Genomic DNA, 9,979 nt, shown 5'->3' on the forward strand with positions numbered 1-9,979 from the left:
TGCTCTCTATAATTTTTTTTTTTTTTTTTTTTTAAGGTTGGAACAACAGCTGGTCCAGCCCTTTAACCAATACTCATACACAGACTCATAAGAGAGAGAGAGGAAAAAAAAAAAAAAAAAACTTCAAACAAAGCCAGCCCCTCCCTTCAAAGAATGGGAGCCTCTGCAACCCTATGCACAGAGACCAAAAAAACTGCATACGTCTCTGGTTGTAATAAAACTTAACATTTATATTTGAATAACAATACGGGACATTTGTATAGTAATGAACAAAACTTTTCAAAGTGTCTTAAAAGTACCTACATTTTTTTTTTAGTTTGCAAAAATGTATTTTACTATAATAGTTATTGCAGACAAAAAAATATTATTACAGGCAAAAAGTAATTTTATTATAATAGTTATTACAGAAAATAAAATATTATTACAGGCAAAATTAATTTTATTATAATAGTTATTACAGACAAAAAAATATTATTACAGGCAAAAGTAATTTTATTATAATGGTTATTGCAGACAATAAAATATTTTTACAGGCAAAAAGTAATTTTATTATAATAGTTATTACAGACAAAAAAATATTATTACAGGCAAAAGTAATTTTATTATAATAGTTATTACAGCCAATAATAAATATCCATCAACAAAATCATATCCATATTATGGCAGAATAAATGCAATTTATTTTTGTGTCTCTGTAAATACATTTGATGCTGAAACAAACTATAGATTCGAAACATTCCAAACTGCAAAAATTATAAAAAAATATATGTTTTCTGTAGATTGCAAACTATTAAAAACTTATAAAGTTTGCACAAGTTTAAGGTGAAGTTCTAATCATGAATTAGATGTAATAAAAGTAAATTTAAATAGTATAATATTTTGGTGTCTTAATTACTGTAACTTTATTATCTCCAAGAATTTAAAATAAATTAAAAGACAAATGTGTTTTATTTTTTATTTTTTATTTTTTGCATTGTGCAGAAATCTGGTCTTTTGCCTTTAACTCAGTTTTTGGCTAAAACCCACATTTGTTTCTGTTTAAGAAAAGCCACGTTGGAAGCATTGCAGTGATATATGAAATATGTCATTTTATTTCTACAGGCAGCAATTAGGCATAGCAATATATACTTAGCAGGAAGGTTAAGAGTACATAGGCTGGTGAATGAGCAGTCTTTAAGGGACGACAATGATATAGAATTAATGGAGGTTTTCTGGTTGTGCCTATTTTTGTAATTCCGCTTAACAAAAAAAAAAGGGAAAACCTTAGAAAAAATATTAATTTTGTTTTACTCTTGCAACTATAGCATTGTTGGATATGCATTTATTATAAGTGTATGACTTTATATTTGATTGCTATGCACTTCATGTTATACAAAAATTGATCATTTTGTTATCTATTTATTTAGATTTATTTATTTTATTAAATAATCGGTAAAGGTAAGTCCGCTTAAAATGATCTCACTTGTATGGATGCTACCAGGTTGATGTACACGCTGGTCCCCTATATGTATTAGGGGTTTTAATGGTCAGAACCCGTTTCTTCGTGGTCCAGCCACTCACCTGGAATTTAGTCTCAATTTTTTTTAATAATATAAAATAAATAAAAAATTGAGAAGCTAAACTAATGTTTGTGGTGGTTGGATAGTTTGAAATGCCGGTGGATAGACCCTACATATGGATTGAAAGACCCTACATATGGAAGACAGTCTTTCTCAACCTCTCTACCCCAGAGGAACATTAAAAAATTGTCCAGGTCTCAGGGAACCCCTAATTAAATCAATTCAGTGGGGTCATTGAGGAATTCCCCTTACTTTGATGGTCATTGGTAAGAAAGCCCCCCCCTTACGGTGGTGGTCAGTATGCCACTGATACAGAAAGCAAAAAAGGATCATTGGCATTATATACCTGGCTATTCCAAGTGGTGTTGGTCCCAAAACTATGCAGGCACCATCAGATAGGAACTAATGGAAGATGATCGACAACTCCTAACATGCTCTTAAATATCTCCAAATTTATTGATACTCCATAAGAATGCTGTACCTATTTGTCTTTTATGGAGTATCAATACATTTGAGATACAGTAAAACCTTGGATTGGGAGCATAATTAGTTCCAGAAACATGCTTGTAATCCAGAGCACTTGTATATCAAAGCAAATTTCCCTATAAGAAATAATGGAAACTCAAGTGATTCGTTCCACAACCATTTATTCATAAGTCCTTCAGTTTATAGTCCATATAAAAAGATTATAGCAATGTGACCAGGTTGTGTAACCATAAAATGTCCATCCACAAATGGAAGCCTCCACAAGGGGATTAGAGGCAAAATTAGAAGCACCGTTCTCATCGGATGGACTGATCGTGTGTACGCGGCCTAAGTGTAGCAATAAGTTGCTAAATGTTGTACCTTCATTAAATGTAACCATATTGCTACACTTAGAGGCGCCTCTCTTCTTTTCCATACTCAGTTATTACATGACACTACTTGACTTGTATATCAAGACATCACTTGTATATCAAGTCAAAATGTATTAAAAAAATGTTGCTTGTCTTGCAAAATGCTCTCAAACCAAGTTACTCTCAAACAAAGGTTTTACTGTATTTAAGAGCATGTATGGAGTTGCGGATCATCTTCTAATAGTTATTGTGTTGGCAGCTGAGCAACTGCTTATCCTGCACCCGACAGCTCAGGCAGGAGTAGGGATGAGCCGAACACCCCCCCGTTCGTTAAAAGTAACTTCAAATTATCTAAAATAGTAATAAATTTACCATGGCTTAGAGTGGACCATTCAGTAACTGTACAAAATGTCCTGGAATGTTACAATATAACAAATAAGGCCACCTTTTCAAATTTGAAAGCTGTCATGGGGTTCCCATGAGTGACTCTGCTAGCCTGAGACGATGTCACCAGTCTGCTGCATGCACAAGGAAGCGTTTCCCCAGTCTCTTTTTCCAGAGTGATCAAGCTGTGGCAAGTGACAAAGTGATAGTCTGCAGCAGGAGGTTGATGTGTTGATCTGGTTTTTCCGACGGAATTCCGCTCAAGCTTGGCTTGCATACACACGGTCACACAAAAGTTCTCTGAACTTTCGACCGCCAAGAACGCGGAGACATACAACACTACGACGAGCCGAGAAAATGAAGTTGAATGCTTCCGAGCATGCTTCAAATTGTTTCCGAGCGTGCGGTGGAATTTTGCGCGTCGGAATTGCAACAGACGATCGAATTTTCTGATTTTAGAACCAGCTCTCAATCTTTTGGTAGTGGAAATTCCGACAGCAAAAGTCCCATGGTTTCAGAGAAAGGGAGCAGGTGTCTGAGTCCATCAATTCAGAAGTACCATATCTGAAAAGCATTGGAAGCCGCTCTGCCGTCCCGATGTCTAAAAGTATGTGAATGGCTTCATCTAGCACCACTCCACAGGCCACGGCCCTAATGCATTTCTCCCCACCCACCAGGGGCCTAGTTATAGAGACTAATCATAGACTAAGTGGGTGGGGTGAAATGCGTCAGTGCGTGGCCGGCGGAGTTGCGCTGGCTAAGGCCATTCACAGGCTTGTAGACATTGGGTTGGCCGAGCCGCGTCCCATGCTTTTCTAATGGAACACAATGATAATATTCTAAAGCAGACTGTTTGGAGGTGGAGAAAAGCGCCATCTGTCAAAGCAGCTAGCTCCTTGTAAGCTGCGTTTTCAGATGGCAATGGAGGGAGGAGGGTTCCCCCTTCAGTTAGCCTTAAGCCTCGTACACACGACCGAGTTTCTCGGCAAAAACCAGCAAGAAACTTGCTAAGATTTTTTTTTTTGCCGAGGAAACCGGTCGTGTGTACATTTTTCGACGAGGAAACTCGAGGATCCCATCGAGCCAAAAAGAGAGCATGTCTTCTTTTTCCTGGACGGGAATGGAGAAACTTGTCTGTGTTGCCTACAGAAGGCAATCAGATTCAAAATGGCGGTTGAAAATGGAAATGAAAACCCCATTGGCTGTAATGTATGTTGCTGTATCACACAGTCTTTATTGCAAGACAATAAGGAGGTTTTGCAATGTCATAGCCTATTAAGCTCTTTGACGTAAGAAACAGTGTTTATTTTTAACATCGGAGATTGAATAGACTTGCTCCCGTAATGGGCCCTATTTATTAATGGAAGGTCTCAAGGAGGGATAGTTTCCCATATCAAACAACTGAATTGTCTTCTTTGTTATTCCAACACAGTGGTATAGGCAAGTCAGAAAGGTTCTTTGGACCTCCCACAAGCCTATGTCCATCCTAGGTATTGGTGGGTACTTAAACGAACAACCTTTGTTGTCCACAACTACCAATCATTTTCTTTTATTGTGGCCACCTGACTTTGAATCTGATTGGTTATCGCTCTCATTAGGACACATTAATAAAAAAAATTAAGCTTTTGTTTGACTGTCTTCTATAGAAATTGTGTGTGGTGCTATCACATGTCTAGAGGGGAATGGACAATCGAAGACCTGGTCACCACCCTGGCACTAGGAATCTAGAAGGTGACACTTCCTTCATCTCGTACTTTGATGATTGACACCAGTTTTAAAGTGAGGTTTACATCTACAAATATTTGGTGGAAGTGAAGCTTCAGTAGGATACTAGGGCTCAACTTTACCATGGCAGTTTTGCTAAATAAACATCTAAACCAGCCTTTCTCAAGCTTTTCAACTGAGGCCTCGTACACACGACTCAGGAACTTGACGGGCAAAACACATTGTTTTCCTCGTTGAGTTCCTTGTTAGGCTGTCGAGGAACTCGACAAGCCAATTTTCTCCATTCCCGTCAAGGAAATAGAGAACATGCTCTCTTTTTGGCTCGTCTAGTTTCTCGAGTTTCCTCGACGAAAATGTACACACGACCGGTTTCCTTGGCAAAAAAAAACGGTCGTGTGTACGAGGCCTTAGAGGAACCCTTGAAATAAGCTTCTGCTCTCAGGGAACCCCTACTAAAGATGACTATAACTACAACTCATAATACATTAATGTGCTCCTTACATTTGTGGTCTTCGGGAAAAATTACCCCCTTACAGATAGCTAAAAAGATCACCTCTGGAGGATCCCTAGGGTTCCATGGAACCCCAGTTGGGAAACCCTGATCTAAACAATGAATAGCTTGGGTCACCCAAACATTATGACTTAAAACGGTAGTAAACCACAGCAGAAAAATAAAAATGGGCCCTGGGTAGTTTAAAAGGTACAATTTTTTTTCCTAAATAGCTTCCTTTACCTTAGTGCAGTCCTCCTTCACTTACCTCATCCTTCGATTTTGCTTTTAAATGTCCTTATTTCTTCTGAGAAATCCTCACTTCCTGTTCTTCTGTCTGTAACTACACACAGTAATGCAAGGCTTTCTCCCTGGTGTGAAGTGTCGTGCTCGTCCCCTCCCTTGGACTACAGGAGAGTCAGGACGCCCACTAACACACAGCTCCTTTCTCTATCTGCAACATAGAGAGCGTCCTGACTCTCCTGTTGTCCAAGGAAGGGGGTGAGCACAACACTCCACACCAGGGAGAAAGCCTTGCATTACTGTGTGGAGTTACAGACAGAAGAACAGGAAGTGAGGATTTCTCAGAAGAAATAAGGACATTTGAAAGCAAAATCAAAGGATGAGGTAAGTGAAGGAGGACTGCACTAAGGTAAAGGAAGCTATTTAGGAAAAAAAAATTGTACCTTTACATCCCCTTTAAGTCATAATATGCTAGTATGCACCACTGTCAATGCTGTAGACAATTCCATCTTCACCTGGTCTCTCCCGGCAATGGGCATGGGAGTCACGACCGTGGCACAGAGTTCTGAATGGATGGTACAGGATGTCACCAGCTGCTTCTAAAGTAAATTTCTCCTAAACGGCGCATGTTTAGGGAATATATACTGTACTTATAGGTATGCCATAGGTAAAAACCTATAGGTAAAATATCAACAAAGGGAGTTGCAGATGCAGACCTTACTAAGGCCATCGCAACCAAATGTTAAGGAAAGATAAAATAGGTATTATGAATCCTAAATATGACTTCATTGCTCTATATATTGTAGGCTTCCAATCTTTACCAAATGTTTAATGCCAGTCTTCAGTGAAATAAATAAGGCCAACGCAAGTCAAGCTTTGTACAAACGACCAAGTTTCTCGGCAAAAACCAGCAAGAAACTTGCTGGGAGATATTTTTTTGCCGAGGAAACCGGTCGTGTGTACATTTTTGTCGAGGAAACTGTCGAGAAACTCGACGAGCCAAAAAGAGAGCAAGTTCTCTATTTCCTCGACGGGAATGGAGAAACTTGCCTTGTCAAGTTCCTCGACAGCCTAACAAGGAACTCGACGAAGAAAACGATGTGTTTCGCCCGTCGAGTTCCTCGGTCGTGTGTACGAGGCTTAAGTAATGACAAAATATGCTGGCTTTTGTTAATGAAACTTTTAAGGCCTAAAACAGTCAAAAAAGCTACCTTGTTCCCAAGATGTCCATCATTTTTGTTTTCAGGGATGGGGTTTATGACAGATGGGTAAGGATCTATTTCTATGGTTTTTAAAGGAAAAGTGTATGTTTGATTTACCCCTGTAACTTTATTACTACCTGTTTATTCTGACAGTAGATCAGTAGGAGGCCAGATGTGGCACTTTGATTGCTTTTATTTTGTCATTGAGGCACTCTTTCATCCACTGATACTAATTATGGGGCATAATCCCCCCCCCCCCACTGACAAGAATAAAGGGGAACAAATTCCCCCACTGACACCAACAATGGCGCATAATTTCTCCCAATGACACCAATAATGGGGCACAGTTCCACCCAATTACACCAATGATGGGGCACAATTTCTCCCAAAAACACCAACAATTTGGCACAATTCCTCCCATTTACACCAATGATGGGGCACACTTTCTTCCAATAACACCAACAATGGGACACAATTTCTCCCAAAGATACCAATGATGAGGCCAAAATGCCTCCCAATGACACCAACAGTACCGTCCAATAACACCAATGAAGGGGCACAATTCCTCCCACTGACACCAAAGATGGGTCGTTGTTTTTTCCCATAGACGTTGGGATCTTTTCTACTTCCAATGGCCATAGTCCGGCCCTCCTAAAGTCTGAAGGACAGTAAATTGGCCCTTTGTTTAGAAAGCTTGGAGACCCCTGGTCTACAATATGGTTTGATGCCGTTAAAAACTATTCTAAATTATAGCAGTAATGCCCCGTACACATGATCGGCAATTCCGACAGCAAAAGTCTGATGTGAGCTTTTGAGCGGAAATTCCGACCGTGTGTATGCTCCATCGGACTTTTGCTGGCGGAGTTTCTGCCAGCAAAAGATTGAGAGCTGGTTCTCAAATTTTCCGACGGACAAAGAGAAAATCCTATCGTCTGTAGCAATTCCGACTGGCAAAATTTAGGCGCACGTTCGGAAACAATTCAACGCCTTTTTCAGAAGCATTGAATTCATTTTCTCGGCTCGTCGTAGTGTTGTACGTCACCGCATTCTTGACGGACGAAAGTTCAGAGAACTTTTGCGTGACCGTGTTGATGCAAGCCAAGCTTGAGCGGAATTCCGTCAGAAAAACCATCCAAGGCTTTTCCGACAGAAAATCCGATCGTCTGTAGGCGGCATTAGGCCTGATGCAGACTAGTATTTTACGCAATTAGTTAAAATTTAACAGAGGGTCTAACCCTTCCCTACTGTATAATAAAACGTTTGCCTAGAGATACACATTAAGGGCCAGATTCTCGTAGGAGCGCGCATCTTTGTGCGGGCGTAACGTATCCTTTTTACGTTACGCCTCCGCAACTTAGACGGGCAAGTGCAGTATTCTCAAAGCACTTGCTCTGTAAGTTGCGACGGCGTAGCGTAAATAGGCCGGCGTAAGCCCGCCTAATTCAAATGTGGAAGATGTGGGCGTGTGTTATGTAAATGTTATGTGACCCCACGTAAATGACGCTTTTTACGAACGGCGCATGCGCCGTCCGTGGACATATCCCAGTGTGCATTGCTCCAAAGTACGCCGCAAGGACGTCATTGGTTTCGACGTGAATGTAAATTACGTCCAGCCCCATTCACGGACGACTTACGCAAACGGTGTAAAATTTTCAATATTTGACGCGGGAACGACGTCCATACTTAACATTGGTACGCCGCATGTACGCCTCATATAGCAGGGGTAACTTTACGCCGGGAAAAGCCTAACGTAAACGGCGTATCTGTACTGCGTCGGCCGGGCGTACGTTCGTGAATTCGCGTATCTAGCTAATTTACATATTTCTAGGCGTAAATCAGCGTACACGCCCCTAGCGGCCAGCGTAAATATGCAGTTAAGATCCGACGGCGTAAGAGACTTACGCCGGTCGGATCTAATAGAAATCTATGCGCATAGATACGACCGCTCAGACTCAGAGATACGACGGCGTATCTGGAGATACGCCGTCGTATCTCCTTTGAGAATCTGGGCCTAAATGTCCTCTTTAGTAGACATTATTTTTATAGGCTTCATTTACATCAAACTTTAGTATTAAAGTGGAACTTCACTCTCCCAATCAACATTGAGTACTGTAATTGTAATCCTTATGCTGCCAGAATTAGTAAATAGATAGAAAAGTATATCATATTTACTTGTTTTAAACTTTTTTTTTATACATTTCTTCAGTTACTTCCTGGTTTCCATGCCTAGGCAAATGATGTCATACATCCCAGGAGTCTTCAGGAGGGGATTTCCATGCCTAGGCAAAGTGTATCTTTGAGTCACCCCTGTAACTTTATTACTAACTGTTCATTCTGACAGTAGATCAGTAGGAGGCCAGATGTGGCACTTTGATTGCTTTTATTTTGCCATTGAGGCACTCTTTCATCCACTTTCATCTTTCATTCCAAAAAAATATATTTTCCCTAACAATCCTTGTGGATATTACATTCATTCCCATCATCCCCTGTATGCTGGCTGAGGATCCATCAGAGCAGAAAACCCCGTACTCTGTATACTATATCTGGACTGATGGCATGTCATTACAGTAGTGGTAGTGCAGAGATGTCTGCTGCCACCTCAGCAGTGCAGGAGGTAAACCAGGGTCAGAGTTCTCACCACCGCAACACACAGATTGATAGAAGGAAAGATAGATAGACAGATAAATAGAATCATGCAGAGAAAGAAAAAAAAAAAAACGAAAGAAAGAAAAAAGAAAGAATTAAATATATATATATATAAAGAAAACAGAGATAGACATGTAAGATAGATAGATAAATACATATAGATGTAGACAGTGTTGGGACAAGGTCATCTCATGCCCAGGACGAAGATGCCAAACGCCCCCCCCCCCCCCATGTATGAGAATTATGTGTCAACAAAAATCCCCTAATCTTCACACTTGCCCCCTTGGCATAAATCCCCCTTGCAAGACAACATTCTCCCCAAACAAAATATCCCCCTCTTCCAGTGCACATCCCCCTCGCTGCTCAAATCATCTCCTTCCCCAAATTCCCCTCAACCAGCACAAATCCCCGACCTCCCCCAAATTTCCCCTCCTAGCACAAATCCCCCAATCAACCCTTCTAGCACAAATCCACCCCCCCATCCCCCCCTCATATCACAAGTCCACCCTCCTAGCACAAATCCCCCAATAAACTCTACTAGAACAATTCCACCCCCCCCATTCCCCCCCTCATAGCACAAGTCCACCCTCCTAGCACAAATCCCCCAATAAACTCTACTAGAACAATTCCACCCCCCCATTCCCCCCTCATAGCACAAGTTCACCCTCCTAGCACAAATCCCCCAATCAACACTACTAGTACAAACCCACTGCTCCCATTCCCCCCTCATAGCACAAGTCCACCCTCCTAGCAAAAATCCCTCAATCAACCCTGCTAGCACAAATGCACCCCCCCCCATCCTGCCCCCCCACCCCTCTCATAGCACAAGTCCACCATCCTAGCACAAATCCCTCAATCATACCTACTAGCACAAATCCCCCCCCCCCAATCCCT

The sequence above is a fragment of the Rana temporaria genome, chromosome 12 (assembly GCF_905171775.1).
Source record: "Rana temporaria chromosome 12, aRanTem1.1, whole genome shotgun sequence".
Lineage (NCBI taxonomy): Eukaryota > Metazoa > Chordata > Amphibia > Anura > Ranidae > Rana > Rana temporaria.